The sequence below is a fragment of the Prionailurus bengalensis genome, chromosome F2 (assembly GCF_016509475.1).
Source record: "Prionailurus bengalensis isolate Pbe53 chromosome F2, Fcat_Pben_1.1_paternal_pri, whole genome shotgun sequence".
NCBI lineage: Eukaryota > Metazoa > Chordata > Mammalia > Carnivora > Felidae > Prionailurus > Prionailurus bengalensis.
The window spans coordinates 72,166,169-72,191,448 of NC_057353.1; the positions used below are offsets into that span (position 1 = coordinate 72,166,169).

Consider the following 25,280-nt stretch of genomic DNA (forward strand, 5'->3'; position numbering starts at 1 on the left):
CAGTAGGTTAAGCACCCTACTTCGACTCAGGTCATGACCTCGCAGTCTGTGAGTTTGAGCCCAGCGACGGGCTCTGTACTGACAGCTGAGAGCCTGGGGCCTGCTTCGGATTCTGTGTCTCTCCCTCTCTCTGCCCCTTCCCCGTTCACACTCTGTGTGTGTGTGTCTCTCTCTCTGTCAAAAAAAAAAAAAAAAAGAATTTAAAAAAAAAAAAAAAAAGAATCACAGCATATGCAAAGGCCCGCAGGCTAACTTGCTGGTTCCTTGCTGGTTCACGTGGTCAAGGTCAAGAGACAGGAAGAGAAGATGTAGGATATACAGACCTGGATATGCAGGCAGGTGGGCTTGCCAAGGTAACTTCCCTGGACTAGGTAACCTCCTGAGGTCCCTCTGTCCCCTAAGGGCTGGTTCTGTGGTTTTCTGAAACCTCAGGTCCTCCTGCCCTGAGAGCCCTTTCATCAGCATGCAGGAGCCCCTGGGTCCACTCCAGGGCACGAAGGAAGTCCCAACCACCCAACGTGGGCCCTCCTCCTTCCTCTTTCTTTTCCCCTCAGGAGGGGCTGGACAGAGTGATTCAGAGAGGAAACTGTCTTTTATTTGTCATTTGTTTCTAAAAAAAAAAACAAAAAAAAAACAAACATCCAGAACTCACACATACAGTCTGTCTTCCCACCGGCCCCCTTTTCCCACCCAGCCCCTGAACTAGCTGAAGAAATGCTGGAATTACCTGTGTCTCTGCCTCCTTCAGGTCATTTTAAGCTACCTGAGGGCTAACACTGAGTTTGGTCACCCTGTTAGTCCCAGCACCTGGGATTCTGCCGGATGCATAGTAGGGCCTCAAAAATGCATACAGGACTGAACTGATTTTCTCTTTCTGCAAATGAACACACATCGAGATGCCCCCTCTCCCCCAGCAGCTCTGGGGCCAGGCTAGAAGACCTACAGACCCCGAGGGGCCACCTCGACACTTTCCCCCACTGCTCTACAGACGAATCTGGGGGCTGAGTGAAGCCCCACCTGGACACTGACCATCCCCTCCTTATACCAGTGAAGAATCCCAGGTCCAAAAGAGTGACTGACTTGCCCAAGTCTTAGCAAACGCAACATAATATTTTTAAAAGGCCACAAGATTATTTTTGATGTTTATTTATTTTTGAGACAGACAGAGACAGAATGTGGGTGGGTTAGGGGGCAGAGAGAGAGGGAGGCACAGAATCTGAAGAAGGTTCCAGGCTCACGCAGGGCTCGAACTCATGAGTGGTGAGATCATGACCTGAGCTGAAGTCAGACACTCAACCGACTGAGCCACCCAGGTGCCCCGTAAGGCCACAACGTTCTTAAGGGGAAGGCTCTACCAGAAATGTTAATTTATTTTCAGGGAAAATGTTTAACGTTGACAGAACTAATGGAAGCTTTTTTTATTTTCCCCCTCCACCAATTACACCATAAGATCCCTCGGTTTTTCTAGGCAGGACTAAAATTTCCCATTGAAGCAAATCTATTTGTGAAGATGACCATGGATATTTTAGGGACTGGGTATGTTTTCGATTATGGATCATTTTTTTAGGATAACTCTCCATTATGTGATCTCAGGCTATAACAATGTTTAAAGAAAAGTTGAGCTCCCCAAACCACTTGATTCCTTCGTTGTTGGTTTTTTTTAATGTTTTGACGTTAAACCATTTTACTATGACATCAAAGACGATTTTGAAAGACGCCATTTCAACCTATAATCCCTCCACAAAAGAATTCCTCACAATTCTCCGTGTCCTCTTTAATTTTTTTTATTCACAGATCTGTTCTCTGTATATATGTATGTATTTCATTAAAAGGAATGGGGCACCTGGGTGGCACAGTCGGTTAAGCGTCCGACTTCAGCCAGGTCACAATCTCACGGTCCGGGAGTTCGAGCCCCGCGTCAGGCTCTGGGCTGATGGCTCAGAGCCTGGAGCCTGTTTCCGATTCTGTGTCTCCCTCTCTCTCTGCCCCTCCCCCGTTCATGCTCTGTCTCTCTCTGTCCCAAAAATAAACGTTGGAAAAAAAATTTTTTTTAAAAAGGAATTAACCTCTAGTGTAGAAGTTCCCTAAATAGTCTTTTATTTTTTCCTTAAAAAAAAAAAAAAACCCAAACCTTAAGCAAGTCACTGGCGTGATAAATGCCGCAGAGCACAACCCGGGGAAACATTAAGTGCACCGGGACATTCTGGGTCGGAGACATTTAGGGCGACACTTTGAAGCCTGCTTCATTCAGCAGTTGTTCTGACGCTTCCCACATCCCAGCTCATAGGAAACAGAAAAAGGAAAACAGGTGTTTTACTTATTCCACCTGGCCTAGCAAACTCATTGCTCAAGAGTTTAAGTCAATATTTTTCTGCAGTTGAAATAACATCTCAAATAGTGTAATACAGTGGTTCTCACCCCGGCGGATGTAACCAGAGCTCATGGGAGAGGGAGGAAAGTTTTTTTTTTAAACCCTGCTGCTGGGTCCCAACCCTGTACAATCAAACACTCTCTAAGGATGAAACCCCAGCACCGTGGTTTTCTGGCTCCCCAGGTGACTTAATGTGCAAGCAGGACCGGCTTAGAATAACTCATTAGTCAAAGGAAGCCCATGGGAAATCTTATCTGGAAGTGAAGAACTCCTCGTAATTAAATAAAATAGCAGATGTAAAAGTACCTAACAGTGGCTGCGACCCAGAGGACACTTAATAAATGTTAATTAAGCACAAAAAAATAACTGGAATAATTACTCTTTCTCCGCAGTGAATTCATCTTGTAATTTTACTGGCTTGTTTATCACTTGCTGTTTTTTTCTTAGCCATGATTCATTCTATCTCTGGTAATAAAATTGTTAATGTATACCCATAATCCTGTTCAATTACAAGAGCTCTGTAATATTTCCAACAACCCTTAATCACTTATTTATTAAAACTTTCCCCCCAGAACAGTGGCTAATATATACCAAATACTCAATGAAGAGGAGCTATTTATAATAATTATTATTATTCAGAATTCATGATAATTCTTCTCAAGTAGGCTGAAAACCATTTGACAGTATTTGGAGAGCTTAACAAGAATGTAAAAAAAAAAAATTAGGTCAATATTTTACACACTTATTAAAACAGACTCTTAAGCAAACCAATTCTTTTTATAATTTTGTGGGGAAAAAATTAAATATGATCATTGCACAGGTAGCTGGCTTATCTACCTATTCAAGGGGCCCAGAAAAAGCTACCTGTTAATGCTTAGCAGTTTCCATAGTTACTTGGAAACGCTAACACGGCAATTAGTTACAAATGGTCTCTGAGCCAACTTGCCTACCACTGCCTCCCTGAACCTGAGTTAGGAAGGTGATTTTTTTTTTTTTTAATGTTTATTTATTCTTGAGAGAGAGAAAGCACGCATGACAGCTGGGGGGAGAGAGAGAGGGAGACAGAGGATCTGAAGCGAGCTCTGTGCTGACAGCAGAGAGCCCGATGCGGGGCTCAAACTCACAAACCATAAGATCATGACCTGAGCCCAAGTCCGAAGTTTCACCACCAACTGAGCCACCCAGGTGCCCCTTGGTGGGTTTTTTTTTTCCTCAAGTTACTTAACATACAATGTAGGATTGGTTTCAGGAGTAGAACCCAGTGATTCATCACTTACATATATATAACACCCAGGGCTCATCCCAACAAGTGCCCTCCTTAATGCCCATCACCCATCTGGAAAATACTGTGGAAGCTCCTCAAAAAATTAAAAATAGAACTAAGCTAGGTGATTTTTAAAGTCTATTTATCTTGAGAGAGAGAGAGAGAGAGAACACACAAGTGGGGTTGAGGGAGAGGGAGAGAGAGAGAGAATCCCAAGCAGGCCCTGCACCGTCAGCGAAAAGCTCAACGTCGGGCTCAACCTCCCGAACCGTGAGAGCATCACTGGAGGAGCTGAAACCAAGAGTCGGATGCTTCACCGACTGAGCCACCCAGGCACCCCAGGAAGGTGACTGTTCCACGTGTTCACATCACCCCTCAGTTCTGAGAAACCACAAATCTGTTTTAAAAAACAAAATGTAATTTCTTAACCCAAACAAGGAGCTCTTCTCTATGAAAATGTCCGAACCTCTGGCTCCGTCCTGCTCAGATGAAACTGGTCTGTCCTCATCCTCTCCTCATGCTGTGCCACGACAGGAGACCAGCAGCTATGCTGGAGGATTTGCTGTCCCTAGTTCAGGATTCACACTGGTCAGAATAACCCTTCTGTTGCTTGTACCTGAGCAAGCTACACCCTGCATCCCTATGCCTTCCGTGTCCAAACATCTACTCTGTCAGGTTTTAAATCAGCTGGACTCAAAAATAATGATGTACAAAAATAATAAAGACACGTACATTAAAAAGAAAAAAAAAAAAAACTACATACAGGGACGCCTGGGTGGCTCAGTCATGATCTGACCCGCATCGGGCTCTGTGCTGACAGCTCTGAGCCTGGAGCCTGCTTCGGATTCTGTGTCTCCCTCTCTCTCTCTGTCCTCACCTGCTTGTGCTTTCTTTCTCTCTGTCTCTCAAAAACAAATAAACATTAAAAAAAAAATTAACAAAAAACCACGTACAAAAATAATCATGATGTGCACTTCTTTATGTGTGTATTATATGTCACTAACAAGTGCTATGGTCTAAAAGGTTGTGTTCCCCTAAAATTCACACACTGGAATCCCAACACCCAATGTGGCAGTATTAGGAGGTGGCGCCTTTGGGAAGTGCTCAGGTCGTGAGAAGGGAGTCCTCATGGATGGGGCTAGTAGCCTTATAAAAGAGGACCTTGCGAGCTCCTTCACCACTACCACCGTATGAGGACACAGGGAGAAATCTTGTGACCCAGAAGAGGGCACTCAGCTGACCATGGTGGTGCCCTAATCACCAGCTTCCAGCCTCCAGCCAATGAGAAAAAACCCGTAGTCTATAAGCCACCCAGTGTGTGGTATTTTGTTACTGCCCTAAGACAGCAGCCCTAAGACAAGGTCAAACATGATCACACAAGGGCCTTTGGCTAGTAACAGCTTGGTTGCTCAGTAAGAATATAGTGCCGACTGGGGGTGCCTGGGGGCTCAGTCGGTTAAGCATCCGACTTTGGCTCAGCTCATGATCCCATGGTTCGGGAGTTCAAGCCCCGCATCGGGCTCCACGCTGATGGGTGCAGAGCCTACTTGTGATTCTCTCTCTCTCTCTCTCTCTCTCTCTCTCTCTCTCTCTCTCCCTCTCTCTCTGCTCCCTCAGCCCTCTCTCTCTCAAAATAAATAAACTTAAAAAAAACAAAAAAAACAAAAAACAAAAAAAGAACGTAAGGATGACTGTCACCGGCCAGGAAGAGTCAAAGGGGCAAGAGAGATGGAGAAGATGACAGAGAGGCCCTCTCGAAAGACCTCATGCTCAGGGGAGCACGCGGACTGGCTCCTGCAACACCAGGGCTCTGACAGAGCAGCCACGGGGTGACAAGGAAACACAAAGGACAGGGTCACAGAGGCAGCCCCAGACACCTAACCTGAACGAGAAGCAGAAATGGGGAGGTGATAGTTGGGGACAATAACGTTAAGGGAAGAACTGCAGTTCACGTCCATCGTTCCCTCAACTCTATCTCCTGAACTTGACATTGCCTTCTCCACCATTTGCATTAGCTCCCAACATTTGGCTCTTTCAATGAGATCATAAGCACCTTGACGGTCGGCACCTTGTGTCACCAGTAGAAGAACTAATTTTAGTTTCTGTATGATCAAGTGTATACAGTACTTTAGATAGCTAGACACGGACAGTACCTGAATATTAAAACTGGTGTAACTCACGTTTTCATTTAACCCTCTGGTTGGCCAAGCACTGAATTACTAGTGTGAGATGGTCCTGTGAAGGCCTCACGCAAGGGATTCCAATTTGTCCTGGCTGATTCATTTTTGTTGTTGGAAAAACTGCCATGTCTGGAACCCCCACTGTAATGGAGCTACAGAGGATCCCTAGAGGACACACTCCCAGACTCATGCTATGGTGGGCGCCATCTCCCCAGGACCATTCCAGAGCCCTCTCCTATGCTGGAGTTTCTAAAGTGTTCCTGGATCTATTCAGGATACAATCTTTTCTATTAACCAGGTTCTCCATGATTCTGTCACTACATATTATCATTATTATTATTATTATTATTATTATTATTAATTTGCCAAGTACACAGTTCAGAAAAGCAGCTAATACACTGGGCAGAGATGTCCCTTGAAACATAGTCTCAGGTGTTTTTAATTTCCTAATCACAACTATCGCTAACTAGCTATGGCAATCTTACCCGACAACAGGACCCACGATCTTCAGCAGCATTGCTTTTATTTGCAAAACCAGACATATGCCTAATCCCCAAGAATGTGCTTCAAATATTAAGGATTATACATGAAGGTTCTGCATGCATCCACATGCACGTAAGCATAGTTAAATATATATCAACTTTCTACAGTCCTAACACAGGGAACATACAAAATCCTCCTGACTTCCAATGCGTGCCCAGAGATACGAATCCCACACATATTTGGGGTTCTTTTGAGATAACGTAACTGATTCTAGGGTCCACCCCAAGTTTACAAAAATTCTCTGGCTTGGGGTTCCCCCCCCCACAAAAGTAGCCAAGCTTAACTTCAAATATTTTGCCATCCTAACATTTGGAGGAATAAAGCACACTGTCTTCACGGAGGTTGTAACTCTCCTTCTTGAAGGACTATGAGATGCCACATGGCCACACCTTCCTCCTGGCTCCAGGCCTGGGACAGTCAGCAACGGTGTCTCCTAATTACCGCCTCCCTTTCCTCCCTTCTCTCCTAGAGAGAGAAGGCTCTGTCAGCACACAGCCTGATGCAGGGCTCGAACCCACGAACCGTGAGATCATGACCTGAGCCGAAGTCAGATGCTTGCTTAACCGACTGAGCCACCCAGGAGCCCTGAGGTGCAGAATATTACTTCTGGTCTAACTCCCTGATTCTATAGAGTCACAACTGGCTCCCAAGTATTCCCACTACTCACTACCCAGGGACGATCACTTAGCTTCCTCCCATTTCCAGACTCCTTCAGCTGGTGACCTGCTTCCCAGATGTCCACTCTCAGTCCCCATTCAGAGAGCCTTCAGTGTAGACAGGGGCCCCTGCTGGGCACACCTTACCCCGATGCTCCCTTTCCCAGAGCACTGTTCTCACTATACCTGAATGATGCCATCGCTTATTCAGCTAGCTCACTTTGGAGCTCTGAGTGACTCTTTGTTAAATTCTTTATGTCCTGGACCCGGGCACAGCAGCGACACTTACATGGAAACTGGGTCGTGAAGAGAGTGACCAATGCATCCCCGCTTATCAGGGAAATTCCCAGCTTTAGCAAGGAAAGTCCCAAGTCCCAGGAAACCCTTCAGTTCCAAAGCAAACCCCTCAGTTCCTCAAGCAAAGCAGGATGGCTGGTCACTCCAGCAGGGGATACCAGTGAGGTCAGACAGCCTGCTCACTGCTCCTTCCGCTAACTGTGCTCAGACATCCAGGCTGCGCCCGGAGCCCTATCTGTGCCAACTGGTCCCTGTAGCCCACCACTGTCCAACAGAACTTTCGGCAACATCCGCGACGACCAGTAAGGCAGCACTAGCCACGCGTCGTTACTTGGCACCCGCCTTCTGGCTCGGTGAACTGAGAAGCTGAGTTTTGACATTTTAATTAATTTTAATTACTTTAAACTTAAATCACCCCATGTGGCTAGTGGCTACTGCACTGGGCAGCTCAGCTCCAGTGTTACATACACAGAACCAGGGTCCACTGCTGTGCAGACGAATGAGCTTTGAAGTCAGACAGACCTTGGTCCAAATCCTAGACCAACTCCCTCATTTACAAATGTGTCACACCTTCTTGGGGAAACACATTTCTTCATCTGTAATCCTTCCAAATTTACTAGGGGACAATGTTCAGGAAGTGGCTGGCCCGCTGAACTTCAAGAAATAGGATTTCTTTAGAAGTAAACCAAATCTATGTAAAAATGCTAAAAAAATTTTTTTGACTCTGAACCCCAAAAGCGAATGAATGGGAATCATTTCAACCAGATCTTCAAAATACGCATCAGGTTTAAATTCAGATTCTAAACTGCCACAGCTGTCCCATGGGGCTCGCCAGGACTTGATTTCTGTCCCAGGCCTGTCGAGGGCTGTCACTGAGCCCCATCAGAAGGCGCCCTGGGGCAGCGGGCACAGGGTATCTAGGAGACACTGAGCCAGCTCACCTGAGCGTGGCCCTACACAGAGCCAGGAGCAGGAATCCAGGCTGGTCACAGAGAAGGGAGGAGGCAGTGCAGAGGAACCAGGGACATGGGGCAGGTGGAGCAGAGCGTGCTGGGGGGGGGGGGGGGGGGACCACCCTGGAGCACATCCTTCACAGGGCACAGCCCCCTATGCACCTGCTCCCTCCCGCAGGCTACCAGCAAGGAGCCCCCCACCCCCACCCCAGGGCAGCAGGTGCTCTCTGGAGCCTGCCCCCCTCCCCAGGCCCTAAGGAATCCATCCCCAAGCGGCAGGAATGGGCGGTATGTACCCCTCCAGGGGCAAGCTGCAAATCAGCATCACCTTGAAAGCTTTTCAAAAACCAAGTGTTCCCCAGGACTGGGAACTGGTGTTTGCAAAAAGCTCTCAGGTGATTGCTGCGCAGCTGGGGACTCAATATTTTTCATCTGAATGCTTGGGAAGGGGATTCTTTTTCTAAAGTTTTTTTTTTTTTTTTTTGAGGGGGGTGGGACAGAGAGAGGAAGGGAGAGTGAGAATCCCAAGCAGGCTCTGCACTGTTGAGAACCGCGAGATCTCCATGACCTGGGCCGAAGTCAAGAGTCGGATGCCCAACTGAGTCACCCAGGTGCCCCTGAGAAGGGGATTCTTATATGCAGCCAAGATGAGAAGGATCACCCACAGAAAGAAATACTACCTAAGGCTACAGGAAAAAGTCCTCCCCACCTTTTTTAACACCCAGTGTGGGGCTCAAACTCACGACCCCAAGATCTAGAGTTACAAGCTTCTCCAACTGAGCCAGCCAGGCGCTCCAAGAAGTCCCTTTCTTAATGGTTCCTTCCCCTTGCTGCGGGGGCAGCACTGAGAAGGCTGCAGGGCCCTTCAAGCTGCCCCCCTCCCTCACATCCCAACTTGAAGAGCACCTTCTGGTTCCCCAGGACCCACCGGTCCAAGGACGAACCTGTCTAATGTCTCATGTGCAGCACTGGTGGGGTGGAGGGTGTCCTTCTTGCCCACTAACCTCTGAGCACCCCAGGGCAAATGCTGAGGTCCACGCTGGTCCTGTGTCTCAGGGCTGGTCCTGGCACTGAGGAAGCCCACAATAAATGCTATTATTGTGGTTCTTACCCTCATTTCACTGAAAAGGAAACCAGCTCCTAGAGATGGTATGACTCACCCAAGGCCCCATGACACTGGGGGCAGGGCTGGGACAGGAACTCTGGGCTCCTGGGTTCTTCCTCTTCCTGATACCCCAGGCTGCTACCCCACTGCTTCCCCCACCCTCACTCCACAAACACACACAAAACATACACCTTTTTCTTTTCTCCCTTTCTTGGTCAATATGCAGGCTACCAGTCCAGATAAATTCTCAGTATTCTAGGGCTTTCAGTTCTAGGACCCCACCTATCCTCAAAACAGTCTGGGGGCTCTTCTAAGAACACCCTTTGGGCACTATACGGTGGAGGGGCAGTTTGGGCACAGCTTTGGAGTCTTGACTCACCTGGGTTGCCACTTGGCAGCTGGGTGATCTTAGATGGATTTCTTAACCTCTCTGGGCTCAGGTTCCTCAACTATAAAATGGGAATGGTAATTTTATCACTCAAGATTGTGGTGAGGATTATTAGCTGAGATCAATCAAAGAGACCAGATGGGCACCTTGGGTCAGCCAGCAGGAAGCGCTAACATTGTTCATCACCTGCTCTGTGCTCCAGATTCTGGCCCACAAGAGCTTCCAGAGGGTGCATCCTGCTGCCCTATTTACCCCCGTCTCTTCCCCTGGGGCCACCCCGGGCCAGCTGGCCCACCTCACGGCTCCTCTCCTGGACCCCCTCTTGGGTGCCTGGACCCCCCTGGAGGACGAGATGGCTGTTGAGGTGTCTGAAGGCACCAGACTCATCCCCACCCCGCCCTGCCAGAGCCCCCAGAAATAAGTGAGAAGTAGCTTTTTTCTATTCCTCATTCCAGACTTCCTTAATTAAAATCAAATATTTGCACTCTCCAAGGCCTATAAACCTGAACTGTCTACAGGAAGAAAGAAAAAAAAAGATGCAAAGAGAGTAGTGTGGGCAGAGGTGGCCTGGGAGAACCTCAGAGAAAGGGCAGTCGATCTTGAGCAACCGCACAGCGCCAGCCAAGAGCCCGGGGTGAGTGGGGGAAAGCTGCCATCTCCAATGCAATCACCCCTGCTTTTCTCAATCGACCTCCACAAGAATCAATGGCATAATCGCTCCGAGAAAGGCTCACTGAAAATCATCTGAGGGTATGAACGTTGGCAGGGGTTGGGGGAGGGGATGGAAGCAAGGACCACACTACTCCAGCCCCTCCCCAGAAGCTGTCACACAAGCAGGAAGTGCGCCCCTGCTCCACCCCAGCATGGCTGTATCAGCCCATAAAATAAGAAATATCTGGAACAGGGTGGGGACTGGTTGCTGCCCAGAGCCCTACCCTCAGTGCCTCTATGCCCCCCAGCGCTCCCAGACACCACCCCCCCCCCCACCAGGATCCAGCAAGGAAAGGATTAAAAACAGGCTTCCAGAAATTACCCTGGTGGGTTAAACATTCTGACCATCACCCATGGGCACAGGTGAGGGGCATGAAGAATGCGCACAAAATTTGGGGGGTGATTAGAGGAGGGACAAGGCCTTAATGTTTGCCGGAAGAAGAGAGAGAGAGGGAGGAGGAGACTGGTTCACGTGGCAATAGTAGTGGCACCGAGGACAGGCCACGGAACCACCGCACCTCTGTCCCTCTAGGCCACTCACTCCATCCAAGTTCAGGTCATCACTTCACCAGAAGCCTCCCTAACCAGGCAAAAAGCTAAGTGGATGCTGCGCCCCCCCGGCAATGCACAGCTGACGTGTTGCCTGCCCGGCTTCCACACCCCTTCTGGTAACAGCACCCACTTTTCCAATGGGGCATCCCCAGCCCTCCCCTCCACATGTTCCTGGGGCCAGTATGTTAGCTAGGGGAGAGTGGTCAAAGCACAGAATCTTCTAGAACCCATGGCTGGCTCCAGAACAGGCAGGTGACCCTAACTAGCCATGGTAGTCCTCCTGAGGTTCAAGAATGGGCATGTGACCCTGAGTGGCTAATAAGAGGTTTCTCCAGCACTCGGGCTGCAGACACTACGACAAGGATGCCTGGTTTCCCCCGTGGGGTGGTCAACATGAGAAGCCATAAGCCCGGGCCCACACTGCCGCCGGCTGGCTCTTGCTGTCTGGGAAAGAGGGTCTGCCTAAGAAACAAGGAAGAAGGGGTGGAGGGCCAAGAGACAGACAAAACCCGGCCCCTGGATCAGCCATGCCTGTTTAGCTACTTGACACAAGAAATTATCCTTTTTAAACCTAAGCTGGCCTGAGTTTGGTTTCTGTCACTTGCAGCCTAAAGCACCTGATGCACACCATCCTCGGTGGGTTTACGAGACCTGCTGGTCAGTCGCTGCCAGGCCCTGCTCCCTGCCCCGGCTGCCCTTTCAGGCCTGACGCAGTGGCTTGTTGAGGGCCCCCAGGGAAGCTGGCTCCGGACCCTCGGCCTTCTGCATGGGGTACACAGAGCATCCCTCTCTCACTGTGGACCGCAGACCCCAGGCTCTTGTCCGCACCCCCCACACTGCCTGTTCTAATGTGCAAATCCTTCACAGGCCCCTCGAAGTGCCTACGGATTGTGATGTAGATTCCTTTCACACCACTTACAAGGTCCCTGGGCCCTGAAGACAGCTCCCCTGTTCCTCCACGGGCATCTGCACAGTCGGCTTCATAAGTCATGTTCCACAAGGTAGGTGTTTTTACAATTCCAATCAACGTCAAAAGCTCTTTGAGGACAAGAGCTTATGTCCCTCATGTACTTTAAAAAAAAAAATTTAAACTTATTTACTTATTTTGAGAGAAAGAGAGAGTACGAGCAGGGGAGAGCCACCCAGGTGCTCCCCTCATGTTCTGTAACCTGCAGCCCCTCCACTGAGGTCAAAGCCCCCCTTTTCATGCAGAGGGAGTTAGTGCTGATAGAACCTCAAAAACACAGCCTCTACCCTTCAAAAGTTATCAAAACCCTCCCCAAAGCTCTCTAACACCCACCAAGACGAAGATGCTCTGGGATACATAAGCCTTTGTTATGTAAATTAGGGGGGGTTGTTTCCCACTGAAACCGGCCAGTTGTGTAAATTTCATCCAAGGCCATAGGGAAAAATATCCATGCATAAAACTTCTCTGGACTAACCGTAAACTGACAGTATTTATCACCACAGTGTGCAGAGTTAATGCCAAAATGGGTTTTGGAGATCTTCTGGGGCAACCTTCCCATTTTACAGAAGTGGAAACTGAAATTCCAAGAAGTGAACTGACACCTGGGGTCACCCCGCTGAGAGGCAAAGGAGCCAGGGCAAACACCGGGTTCTCTGCTTCCCCCTCCACAAAGTTATAAATTTATAACTTCACCTCCATTTTACTTTATTACAATGCTACTTAACACACCCTCACTTCAAATTATGTAAGCCACAGGGAAACTCTATATGTATTTTCTGCTCTTTGCACTACATCTCATCTGAAAAACGGGGCTCCTGTGGTTACTGGCAGCCTTAGACTTAGTGTGGCTTTCTCACCCTCTCTACCACCCGTAACAGTGGCGACACAGACAGTCACAGGGGCTGGTTGTGCAATGACAGGCAGTCTCCACTTCCTAATGTGGAGACCTAGGTGGTGAAATGTCTTTGTGAAAATGTCTACCCTCTCCTGGACCCAGCAAGTCGTCATGAGGACGTTCGTTCACGGCAAAGTGTTGTGTTGCATCTATCTCGTTAATCTCTAAAGAAAAAGCATCTTGTTGGGGTGCCTGGGTGGCTCAGTCGGTTGAGCGTCCGACTTCAGCTCAGGTCATAATCTCGTGGTTTGTGAGTTCGAGCCCTGCATCAGGCTCTGTGCTGACAGCTGGGAGTCTGGAGCCTGCTTTGGATTCTGTGTCTCCTCTCTCTGCCCCTCCCCTGCTTGTGCTCTGTCTCTCTCTATTAAAAATAAATAAATGTAAAAAAAAAGAAAAGAAAAAAAAGAATTAAAAGAAAAAGAAAAAGAAAAAGCATCTTGCAAGGTAAAGGTGATTTCAGGAACAGCCTGGAAGTTGGATTTCTGGCTGTTCCTTTCACTCACCGTGTGGCCTTGGATAAGATACTTAGCCTCTCTGAGCCTGTTTCTTCATTTTCAAAAATGGCGGTAATACCTCCACTGAACAGGGGCTGAGTTCCTCTTGAGCTCTGCTTTAGGCCTTGGCCAATCTGCTGACCGAGGCCATCGCCCTAGATTCTCTGAATCTTTCCCCTCCTGCCACCCATCAACCCCTCAACTGCTCAGGCCAGCTGACACCATCCTATCCACACCCCACCCCTTGGGTGCAGCATCAACTGCCTGGGGGCCGACCACCCCTTGGCCAGCAGGGTCCAGCACAATAACCCAGTCAGCTACGAATTGGTCTAGAAGCCCATGGCAGGGTTTCTCCTCAGACTGAAAACCTCTAACATCACTGTAAAATTACTTACTTTTTTCCTCATGGGATCCAATGGAAGTTAACATCAGTCACCAAAGTCTATATGGTCCTTTTCCACACACAGCAATAAATAGACTATGTAATACTTACAGGATTCCTTTAACGTTCTCTGTCCAAAATTAAGCTTGTGTTCTGTTTACTGTTGTCAGTGAGGAACAGACAGGGGTCTCCCTAACCACGCTTTATGTCTGGATCTCGCCCTGCATCACGCACCCCACAGCAGGGCCAGGGGCCCTCTCCACCACACCCCTTCTAAGCAGTCTATCTATCTATAGGCTGAACCTCTGCATCTGCTCCCCAGCCCCCAGCCGCACCCAGTGAGGAGTCTAGACTTGCTCAGACGAGGGGGAAAAGCAGAACTTACAAGCAGAAGCTCGACCTGGGGGGGGGGGGGGGCGGGAGGGGCTTCTAATGCTGTGGCAGACCTGCTGGGGTGAAGAAGAGAAGCACGGGGACTGAAGCCTTCCACTCATGGCGTGAACTTCTGTCTCTCTGCTTATAGTAAAAGTACCAAAATCAGGTCTCACCCAATGCCCCAGCCGCAAATTCTGGCAACGGCTCAAAAGAAATCTGATGATAAGAGAATGTAGGAAGGATCAAAGATCACAGATCGAGAACCCCAACAGACTATTTACGGAGGCTTATACTGGGGCAAGAAGAAAAGGGGTGCAGGGAAGCTGCTGGAACTTCTTTCTTCAAAGCCCAGAAAAGAGAACACTTTTTATTCTCTTTAACTCCCGCTACAGCCAGTTACAGGTAGTGGAAACAATCTCTTTAAAATGTGCTGTAGGTGCATACACACGAGCACACATGTGCGTGCATGCATCTGCTCAGCCCCTTTGCTACCCACCAGCCTTTGCGAATGAAAAGCCAGGTAGAGGGAGCCCTCAAAAAGTGCTGGTGGGCATTAAAAACGTTAGTGTAACCACTTCGGAAAATAGTTCAGCAGGTCCTCAAAAAGTTAACATAAAAACTCTACACAACCCAGCAAATTTCACTCCTATGTATCTGCCCAGGAGAAACTAAAACCCATGCCTACACAGAGACTCGCACAGGAATGTTTGTAGCAGCGTTATCTGTCAGAGGCCTAAACCGAAAACAACCCAAATGTCTACCCACCGTGGAGTAGAGACGACGCGGTGTGTCTGTACAATGGATCATTATCCCACAATAAAAAGGAGCAAAGTACTCACGCACTTGACATTGCACGTGAACCTTAAGAACATTAGAATCAGTACAAAAGCCAGACACAGAAACCACACACTATATGATTCCACTTACATGAAGTGAATGCCCGAGAGGAAAGTTTAGAGACAAATTTAGAGGGACAAAAGCAGATTAGTGGTTTACCTGGGGCTGGGGACAGGGAGTAACTGTAAATGCGTATAAAAGATCTTATCGGGGTGAGGAAAATATCCTACAACTGCATTATGGTCATGGTTGCACCAGGGGTAAAGGGACTAAAAACCACTGAACTGTAACGGGTAGATTTTATAATAAATAAAATACACCTTGTATTAGTTTCCTACTGCTGCTGTTGCAATGACCACAAATGTAGCAGCTTAAAACAACACAAATTTATTATCTTTTAATTCTGGAGGTCAGAAACCCAGACAGGGTTTTACTGGGTTTGAATCAAGGTGAATGAAATCAATACCCTCCCTCCGGAGACTCTGGGGGGGAATGTGTTCTCCGGTTTCTGGTGGCTGCTGTGTCCCCTGGCCTGTGCCCCTCCCCCACCCTCAAAGCCAGTAAGTAGGGTGGCTTCCTGTATCTCCGATTCTGACCCCATTTCTATCATTCATTCACCTACTTCCCCGACTCTTACCCTCCCTCTTATGAGGCCCACCAGATAACCCAGGCTGATTTTCCCATCTCAGGAACTTGAACTTAGTCACATCTGCAGGTCCCTGTTGCCATGGAAGGCATGGTGTTCACAGGCTCTGGGGATTAGGATGGGGTGTCACTGGGGGACCATTATTCTGTCTACCATGTGCCTCAATAATAGCCAGTGCAGGACGTGGCCAGCAGGTAGGGCTCATGCAGGTGATCTAGAACCCCCACCACTAAAGAAGCCCTCGTCCTAGGGGACCACGTGGGGCATAAAGGAACTGAAAGGGCCCTCATTTTGTCTTCAAAACCTAGGAGGGAAGAGGGGAAGAGAATGGTAAGTCCTGAGAAGAAGACCTGGACAAATGGTCAAGTTCTAGATGACGGAGGGTATGTGAGGGAGGGGGGCAATGCCTTTAATTTTCACCTGACCTGACTCCCCCCCGACCCCACAGTCAAGACTAAGGGAAAAAGAGATGTCTGCATGAGATCTAAGCCTCTGGGTGTTCTGAAATTTCCATCTCACTGATTATCTTAAAAGAACCCAAATTAAGTTAGTCCCCAGACGATCTCTGATTCTGGCAAGCACCTAAGTCAGTATGTAAGGAGCCACCAGGACGGTTCCCTCAGCAGGCACCACGCCAGACCGTCCTCATCAAGGGAATGGGAAGGAACAAGCAGGACCCGACTCTGCTCTGGTTACAGGTGGCGTCCAGAACCCAGGACCTGCAGGCCTGATGCCCCTCCCCACTCCCGTCTTATAGTCACCCTGCCCAGGGCCACCTCTCTGCCTTGTCCCCATCAGCTTTAGGGCCTTCCCGACAGATGGAAATGGTGCCTTCCTCCCCGTCTCTTCTACTGGAGTATGCTCCCCTAGTGCCCAGCACGATGTGGGCACAGAACGGGTACCCAGTAAACACCGGGAACCATGTAAACGTATACACTGTATATGCGTGCTTTGTATACATAACCGTGTTTTTATTTCTGGTATACAGTGTTTGGAAAAGGCTTTTTTCGTATACACGTACAAACATTTATGTGCACATTTTACATATGCAGACAGGTTTATATGCCTAAAAGCACATTTTATATAGAGAACATAGGCGTTCGGTAAACGATTGTTTCATAAATACACTTACATCTATGTATGTACATACGTGCATACAAGTACATATATATGAGTGAAGGAATTTAGATAAAAAGCAAGACGTGGTTTAAAGGCAAAACAGGCTGGGGAGCCAAAATGAAAATTCTAGAAAGACAGACATTATGTCTCTTTTGTTCTCCACTGTATCCCCAAGTCCAATGTAGCACAGTGCCTGCCTGGCACCTAGGATGTGCTCAGTAAATACTGGGTAAATGGAGGAACGGTCAGCCTACTTTCACTGGACAAGCATTTACTGAGCAAGTACTTACCAAGTGCCAGCTGTGGGGCAAGACTCTGGGGATCCAAGGTAAACAAACAGAAGGCGTCTCTACCTTTTGGGGGTGGGGAGACCCAACACCCAGGCCCACAAGCCACACACACCACATCCAAATGGAGAGGAGAGCTTTGACGGGAAGGAACAGGGTGCTGAGGTGAAAGGGAAGGTCTATGTAGGGAAGTCGATCTGCAGAGACCCAGGGACACAGTGATCAGGCAGAGGGAACAGCCTGAGGGCAGGAAGAGCCCAGTTCTCTAGGGAACGTAAAGAAGCTGGGGGGTGGGGGTGGGGCGGGGGGCAGCGACAACAGGCAAGGAAAGGCAGAGACGCAACAGGGAACTCAGGAGGCAGGGGCTGGATCCCCAGGACCTTGGGTTTTGTTCAGTTTTTAAATGACAACAGAAAGCCACTGAGGGTTTTTAGCAGAGGGACGGCATGGTCTGATATACATTTTTCAAAAGATCTGGAGCAGTATGAAAAATGAATTGGAAGAGGTTAAAATATCCTCCCCAGCATCATGCCGACTTGTCAAAGAGTGAGAAACAATCCTCCCGGCCACCCCCGAACAGCACTCAGGAAGCTAACACATGACTTGGCCATCAATTCACTTCATTTTTCCAGACCGTTAGGGAGCACCTAGTATGTACCAGGCACTGTGATAAATACTGGAGGCACTGAAGTGAAAGAGACACAGGCCCCTTCCTCCAGGAACCGAAAATCTCTACCGTCCAAGAGCAGCCAGCCTGGCACAGGTGAGAAGAATTTAATTCAGACCAAATATTTAAGAAAGGGGGTAGAAATTCAGCCCCTGGATCAACACAGTGTCCTTATTTCCTCCTTTCTTTGTCATTTATTTGTTTATACCCTGCCTCCTTCCAAAAGAGATTGGGGATAACCTGCAGCAAAAAAAGGATAGATGAAGATAATAAACAGACAAAGAAAATGACAGCCGAGACAAACAAACAGACTGAACCCAAGGGCCCTTTACGGCTGCTGGTGTTCAAGCATAAATTTGGCTCTCAGCACCCTGGCAGCCAGGGCAGAAAGGCAGAGAGGTTAAGGGGGAAGAATGACCTTTCCTCTGTGGAAACAGCTTTTCCTGGCTGTCCCTAAATTCTAAAAATCAAAGATGGGGTCTACAGCGGGTGGGCATGGAAGTAAAGCCAGGGTGGGTGACCTGGGGTAAAAGTTCCACCTGCTAGTTCACCTTGTTCGTCACGGAACGCCACGTCTTCCCTCACACCCAGGCTCCCCATCTAGTTCTCCTAGTCGCCAAGCTAGAGACGATGTTTCTTGGTAACTTTGTCTTTCTCACTCCCTCCCTCTCCATCGCATGTTAAATTAGATACAAGCTCTAACAATCCCATTCTCTCCCTCCAATGTCCAGCACCACTGCCCTGCTTCTGGCTCCCAGGCTCAGAAACAACCTCCTAACAGTGTCCTGCCTCTAGCCTGGCTCCTTCCCACCATGTGACCAGAGAGATTTTTCTAGAAATCATGTGTCTGGCTACATCACTTGTCTACTTACAATACTCTCACGAGTGGACACAACCCACCCTTGTCCACCACTAGGCAGCAGCCCTGTGGCTTGGGCAGGGCTGGCCACGCCTCCCTTAGGGGCGGCCCTTGTCTGGACCCTTAGCCTATCAGCACAGAGCATTCTCCTGGCCACAGGATTGGCTCCAGGGTGTGCACGTGACCTAAAGTCATCCAGTAAGATTGGAGAAGAGAAGTAGATGTGAAGGCTGGAACTGCTGAACCTACATTACCACCAGGAGGGAGGCAGCCTGAGGATGAAGTTCATAGGGGAGGGCAGAGCTGAGAGAACAGAGAAATGAGCCAGGGCCCAAAACAAATGCCACCTAAAGCTTACCTACTTGGATGTTTCAGTGACATGTGTTCATTAATTTCCTTTCCTCGCTGAGCCACCTTGAGTTGAGTTTCTTGTTACCAGCAACCAGAAGCACATCTGTTCTCCACAATCTCAACATAAAGTACAAACTCCTTAGTATGGTGTATAACAGAGGTCAGCAAACTACAGCTCATGGGCCAAAGGAGGTCAACCATCTGTTTCTGTCAATAAAGTTTTATTGGAATACAGCCATACCCACTCATTTATAGATTGTCTATGGCTGCTCAGGTGCTACCATGGCAGAGTAGATCGCTTGTGACCATATGGCCCACAATGCCTAAAAATGTACCATCTGGTTCTTTTTTTTTTATATGAAATTTATTGTCAAATTAGTTTCCATACAACACCCAATGCTCATCCCAAAAGATGCCCTCTTCAATGCCCATCACCTACCCTCCCCTACCAACTGGTTCTTTACAGAAAATGTCTGCTGGCCCCTGGCATACCCATATTTAGACTTTTTCCTTCCCTTCCAGACTGACCATCGACCATCCTCTGCCTCCCCACCCGCTGTAATACCGGTCACCTCCCTGGGTTTGGTTACGCTGAGCCCTTTTGCAAAACTGCTATCTATCTGGGCAGTCTCGCTAACTCCCTGCATCCTCCTCACCCCACCTCTTCCTTGTGGGTCCCTCATTGGGATGAGGAGTCACCTACACAAACGCAGCACCGTTGCCTGGCTCTATTCTGCCACCTTGCTGAGCGGAATTATCCAACGATATACCCATCTCCCCACCTCTGGACTGTAAGCCCCTTACTGTCCAGGATTACGGACTATCTCTGTATCCCTGTGCTTTCGGACAACACAACATGACACACAGTAGGTGTCCCGATGTTCACTGACCTGAACTGCAAGAGACTGAGTCTTCAAGAAATGTGAATGAGGGGGGCGCCTGGGTGGCGCAGTCGGTTAAGTGTCCGACTTCAGCCAGGTCACGATCTCGCGGTCCGTGAGTTCGAGCCCCGCGTCAGGCTCTGAGCTGATGGCTCAGAGCCTGGAGCCTGTTTCCGATTCTGTGTCTCCCTCTCTCTCTGCCCCTCCCCCGTTCATGCTCTGTCTCTCTCTGTCCCAAAAATAAATAAACGTTGAAAAAAAAAATTAAAAAAAAAAAAAAAGAAATGTGAATGAGGGGCACCTGGTGGCTCAGTCGGTTGGGATTCCGACTTCAGCTCAGGTCATGATCTCACTGTTGGTGGGTTCGAGCCCCGCGTCGGGCTCTGTGCTGACAGCTCAGAGCCTGGAGCCTACTTCCGACTCTGTGTCTCCCTCTCTCTCTGCCCCTCCCCGGCTCACGCTCTGTCTCTCAAAAATAAATAAAACGTTAAAAAAAAAAAAGAAATGTGAATGAGCTCGGTGGTGTCTATACCACAAAAGGGAGGAGGGAGGAGACAGGGGAGCATCCAAAGCAAGCTCACTTCTCTCACCAGGTTACCAAGGTGCCCATCAGCGACGAGTGCCTCACTGTGGCCTCAGCCATGCAGGTCAGTCCGGGTTATTGATTACAGACAACAGGAGTCAGCTATGACTATTTTATGGAGAAAAGGAATTTGATGAGAACATAACAGAAAGCCCCAGGAGCAACAGGCAGGCTGGAGAACCAGGCTGGGATTAAGGACCAAAGGGGACTGGGCAGAGTGGAAATATGAGCCAGGCCACACCACAGGACATCTGCTTAGGACACCTGCCATTCTCAACTGGACTCCAGTTCGGAAGAGCTGCTCACTACCCCCGCTTTCATTGCGGAACTCAGCCAGAACCAATGCCAAGTGGCCGAGTGGAGGAGGGAAGAAAGAATGTCTGGTCTGCCTCCACCTCCCTACTGAGAGCCAGAGCTCCATCCCCTTCCAAGACCTACATACTGGATGTTCTCCCAAACAGGAAGGTGGGCAGGATGCTGAGCACCCCAAAATATAGAAAGTGTCCATGAGACATATCAATTCACCAAGACTGTAGAAATTAACTGTAGGTCCATGAGCCCTTTCTCTCTATTACTGGTCCCCCAGAGTGGACTCAGAAACTCCCAGGGTGGCAGATGTGAGGGACAGGCCCCTGCCTGTGTCTACACAGCACCAGAGCCAAGTGTGAACAAAGGAAGGGTTTCTTCATCTCTCACCACAGAGAGCAAGTGTCAAGCAGAATTTCAAGTATCTGCTATTGCAAAACATCTAAAGTAGTAGCAAAAGGTCACTTCCAGAAAAACATCCCTCTCCCTCTACCCCATAAAGACATTAAGCTGCAGATGCATTCTGGATAACTCCATTGCCATTACCTGAAGTGCATTCATTCATGTGTTCACGCGTGCATGCATGCATGCATTCTGCAAACTGGCCCAAGACCCAGATGTATCACGTCCTATGCTGGGTATCTGGGTTACAAAGATAAATCTGCTGCCGTCCCTGACTTCCAGAAGTCCAGTCAACTAGAGGAAAAGTCACTTTCACTTTGGGGACGGCAGCTGGACGGAGGGTTAGAGGTGATGTGAATATATGCTGCAGACCTTTTTAAGCATTCGCTGGGCATTACTTCACATCTACACACACACACACACACACACACACACACACACACACACACACACGCATAGCTACCTGCTTAGTCAGCTGCCAGCCCTAGGACCGACCCAGAGGACAAGGGCTGCGTGCCCAAATCTGGATCCTACCAGAACAGCTGCTGGCTACTGAGTTGGTTAAAAATTTCAAGCCCTGGGCAGTCTGCTTCCCTGAATGGGGGCGACGAAGGCAGAAGCAGACACCCTAGGTGCCCCAGGGCACACCCCGGCTCTTGGCAACAGTCAGTCCTCCGAAAATGGGAGATAAAGCTAATCTCAGGTGCCCCTCCTCAACCCTCCACAAATCAGGATGCCAACACCTGCCATTTGTACCCCATTTTCCAGTTTACTAAACACTTTCATTCATTCATTCATTCATTCATTCATTCATCATTCACTGAACACCTGTTAGGTGCAAGGCACTTTGCTTAGAGCTAGGAATCTGAAGAGTAATAAAATACAGCCCCTGCCCTTTTGGATGCCTCTTCCTCTAGGAAGCCCTCCTTGGTCTCTCTGGCTGAGTTCAATGTCCCCTCCCCCATCATGAGCTCACAGCTCCCTGTATCATCACTGTCCTTCAATCGAAACTCCCTGGCCTAGAGGAAAAAGGGACTCTTAGACCTCACGCATCACTGTATCCACAGGACCTACTCCACTGTGGCACGCAATGGGGGCAGAATGAATGCGTAGGCATGTAAGGTAAGAATCTGGCATCACCCCCACACACACACACACACACACACTTGGTTTCTAGACCAGTGTGTCTCCAAAAGCATGGATGCTGGGCCACTAATCCCACTCCACACACACTGGACACCCCGGCCAGCTTCTGGCTCTCCCTCTCTCCAAGAACCACAGATTTCCATCTGCCCTCCTGTGATCAATTTATTGTTGGGATTCCATACCCTCCCTCTGGGCATTTTTTAAGATACAAGGAGACAGAGCCTGCGATTAAAAGAAAAAAAAAAAAAGGATTCCTAATGACGGAATGTCAGGCACTCGTGTATTCATTAAACAAATATTTACTGAGCACCCACGCTATGCTCCACTGTAGGGGCAGAAACGCAGAGTGAACACAAGCCAACATCACTAGGGTCTGACTATGAAATGGTGTTACAAAAAGTGATGTCCCTCTGGTGAATCAATGAGTGAATGAATGAATGAATTACGGGTAATGTCAAGTGATCATTGCAGATAACGTCAAGATGTAACTTGAGCTGAATCAGGGCACATGGTCTATTGAGGGGGTGGGAGACCATGCAATTTTTCACCCCCAGGTCATTCTATCAGCCATCAGGGTACCCTGCCTCCATCTGTTCTCCTGTCCACATCCACAATGCAAGAGAAATGCAGAGAAGGAGCCTCTTCTTCTGGCCATCGCTGGCTTCCTAATTAAAACCAAGGATTTATGTTTACTCAAGGTCTATAAACACACCCCCCCCAAAAAAAAGTGGTTAAGAGAAAGCAGATGAAATGCAGGTAAAGACTAGCTAATAAAATCATGGGGAAATGCTGTGTGAGTTTTCAAGCAGGACGGTGATTAAGCAGACCTTGCAGGGAGGATCTTGGCGGGCCAAGGGCCGTGGATGGTGCGCAGTGCCTGTGTTCCCAGGCAAAATGTAAACCATAACTTCCTGCAGAATTAATTGGTCCCCGGTGGGAGATGTGCGCTAAGTTCCTCGTAGATCATGCAGCTAAGGTGGCTCCCCGTCCCCCACTCCTGTCACACAGCTCATCAAGACGGCATTTAAAAAGCCGTGGACATGCAGGTTAGTTGAAGACAACCTTCGGTGGAGGAACCTGTGTTCCAAATAAAGTGTCAGGCGTTGAGGTCACCCCCTTCCAGAACGTACGCTGTCATCTCACCTCCCGAGGCGTCTGGCTCCTCACGTGGTCACTGCAGCAGACCCCGGCTAAGTGACACCTGCCCTCAAACCATGTCCCTCCTCCGTCCGGGTAGGAACCTGGGGTGTGGAGAATTACCTCTCTTGTCAAGTATGGATGAGAGTCTGGCCTGAATTTGAACACAAGTGGCCAAGATGGAAAGGAGCCTGGGAGCCCCAAGGATCCCCCGGGAAGCGGATGACTTCCCAGAGATCAAAGTGGGCAAATGAGGGGTGATCCCAGGACCAGCCTTAACGAACCCCCAATGAACACGTTTCCACAAATAAAGACAACAGTGGGGAGGGGAAGAGGGAGGCCCAGAAAACAGTCGATGTCTCTGATTAAGCACAGATGAAATTCCCCCTCACCGCTTTAATCGGACTCTCCCGAGGGCTCCGCTGGCTTTGCAAATGTTTTCAAAGAAAACCATCTTGAATATACATTATTCCCAGAGCCACTAAACAGAAAGACTGCCCTTCTGCCCCTCCCCGCTCTTTGGAGCGTTTTCCCAGATGGGTCTTTAACGTGACACAATGGCAGCCTTGGCTCTTTTCTGTACAAGACGATCTTTGTCACCGGCTTTTACGCTCTACAGGTCCAACTCCTTTATCAGAGTCTCAGTTTACCAGCGGCTTCCTGCGCTTGAAGCTGAAGCCAATCTCCTTGGACTGACACCAGCTCTCACAAAGCTGAGGCCCTGATAACACTGAAGCACTCTCTGAAAATTGACTTGCTTCTAATACCAGAGGGGAATCTATCCTGAGTCAACTCCAAACAAACCTGGATTCTGGGCCATTCTAAGTAGAAACGATGACAAGCAAAACGCGCTGCAGGACTGCCCCAAAGCTGAGCTGATGCAGCCACACACACCTTGCAGTTCCTTGAATGCTGGCCTGCTTGCTTTTGCATATGCTGTTCCCTTTGTCTGAAATGCTATTCCCAGCATGGAACTTCAAAACTCAGTACAAACTGTCACCTTCTCTATAAAACTTTTCCCAGCCCCTCCAGGCAGGGTTCACATCAACACATCCTGAGAGTGTAAGCTTGGCCGAGCCCTGTGCTTGGCCAGATGTACAGACAGGAGAAACTTCTATATCTGGCTAGAATCCCTCATAGGCTAGCGTCTCCAAATAACCTCTTGCTTACAATTCTATTTTAAAAGTTTTACTGTGTATGGGGCACCGGGTGGCTCAGTCAGTTAAGCAGCCGAACTCTTGATTTCGGCTCAGGTCATGATCTCGTGGTTCTTGAGTTCGAGCCCCCTGTCAGGCTCAAACTGTTGAGAGTGCAGAGCCTGCTTCAGATTCTCTCCCTCTCCCTCTCCGCCCCTTCCCCACATACGCTTTCTCTCAAAATAAATAAATAGGGGCGCCTGGGTGGCGCAGTCGGTTAAGCATCCGACTTCAGCCAGGTCACGATCTCGCGGTCCGTGAGTTCGAGCCCCGCGTCGGGCTCTGGGCTGATGGCTCAGAGGCTGGAGCCTGCTTCCAATTCTGTGTCTCCCTCTCTCTCTGCCCCTTCCCCATTCATGCTCTGTCTCTCCCTGTCCCAAATAAATAAATAAACGTTGAAAAAAAAATTTTTTTTTAATAATAAATAAATAAATAAATAAATAAATAAATAAACTTTAAAAAAGTTTCACAGTGCAATATTTAAGATACACACAAAAAATACATAAAGACTAATCAAACCATTTCTTGTACCCACCATCCAGCCTGAGGAATAAAATATAACGAATACAAAGTCCCCCAGCACCACACTCCCCCAATCATATTTATCTCCCCAATTCCCCAGAGGTAAGCACTCTCCTGAACTGAGCATTTATCACTGCCATGCATTTCTTTTTACTTTTTTTTTTAAGTTTATATATTTATTTTGAGAGAGAGACAGAGATAGCATGAG

General features: G+C 48.6%; 1 protein-coding gene and 1 long non-coding RNA gene across 7 annotated transcripts in view; one reads left to right on the forward strand and one right to left on the reverse strand.

Annotated features, from left to right (window-relative positions):
* Positions 1-25,280, reverse strand: part of CYRIB (CYFIP related Rac1 interactor B) — a 148,375-nt gene that overhangs the window by 107,336 nt on the left and 15,759 nt on the right. The window lies entirely within an intron of this gene.
* Positions 15,830-16,545, forward strand: LOC122495815. Its single transcript, XR_006300610.1, has 2 exons — positions 15,830-15,946; positions 16,315-16,545. It is a non-coding gene; the product is annotated as an uncharacterized LOC122495815 (long non-coding RNA).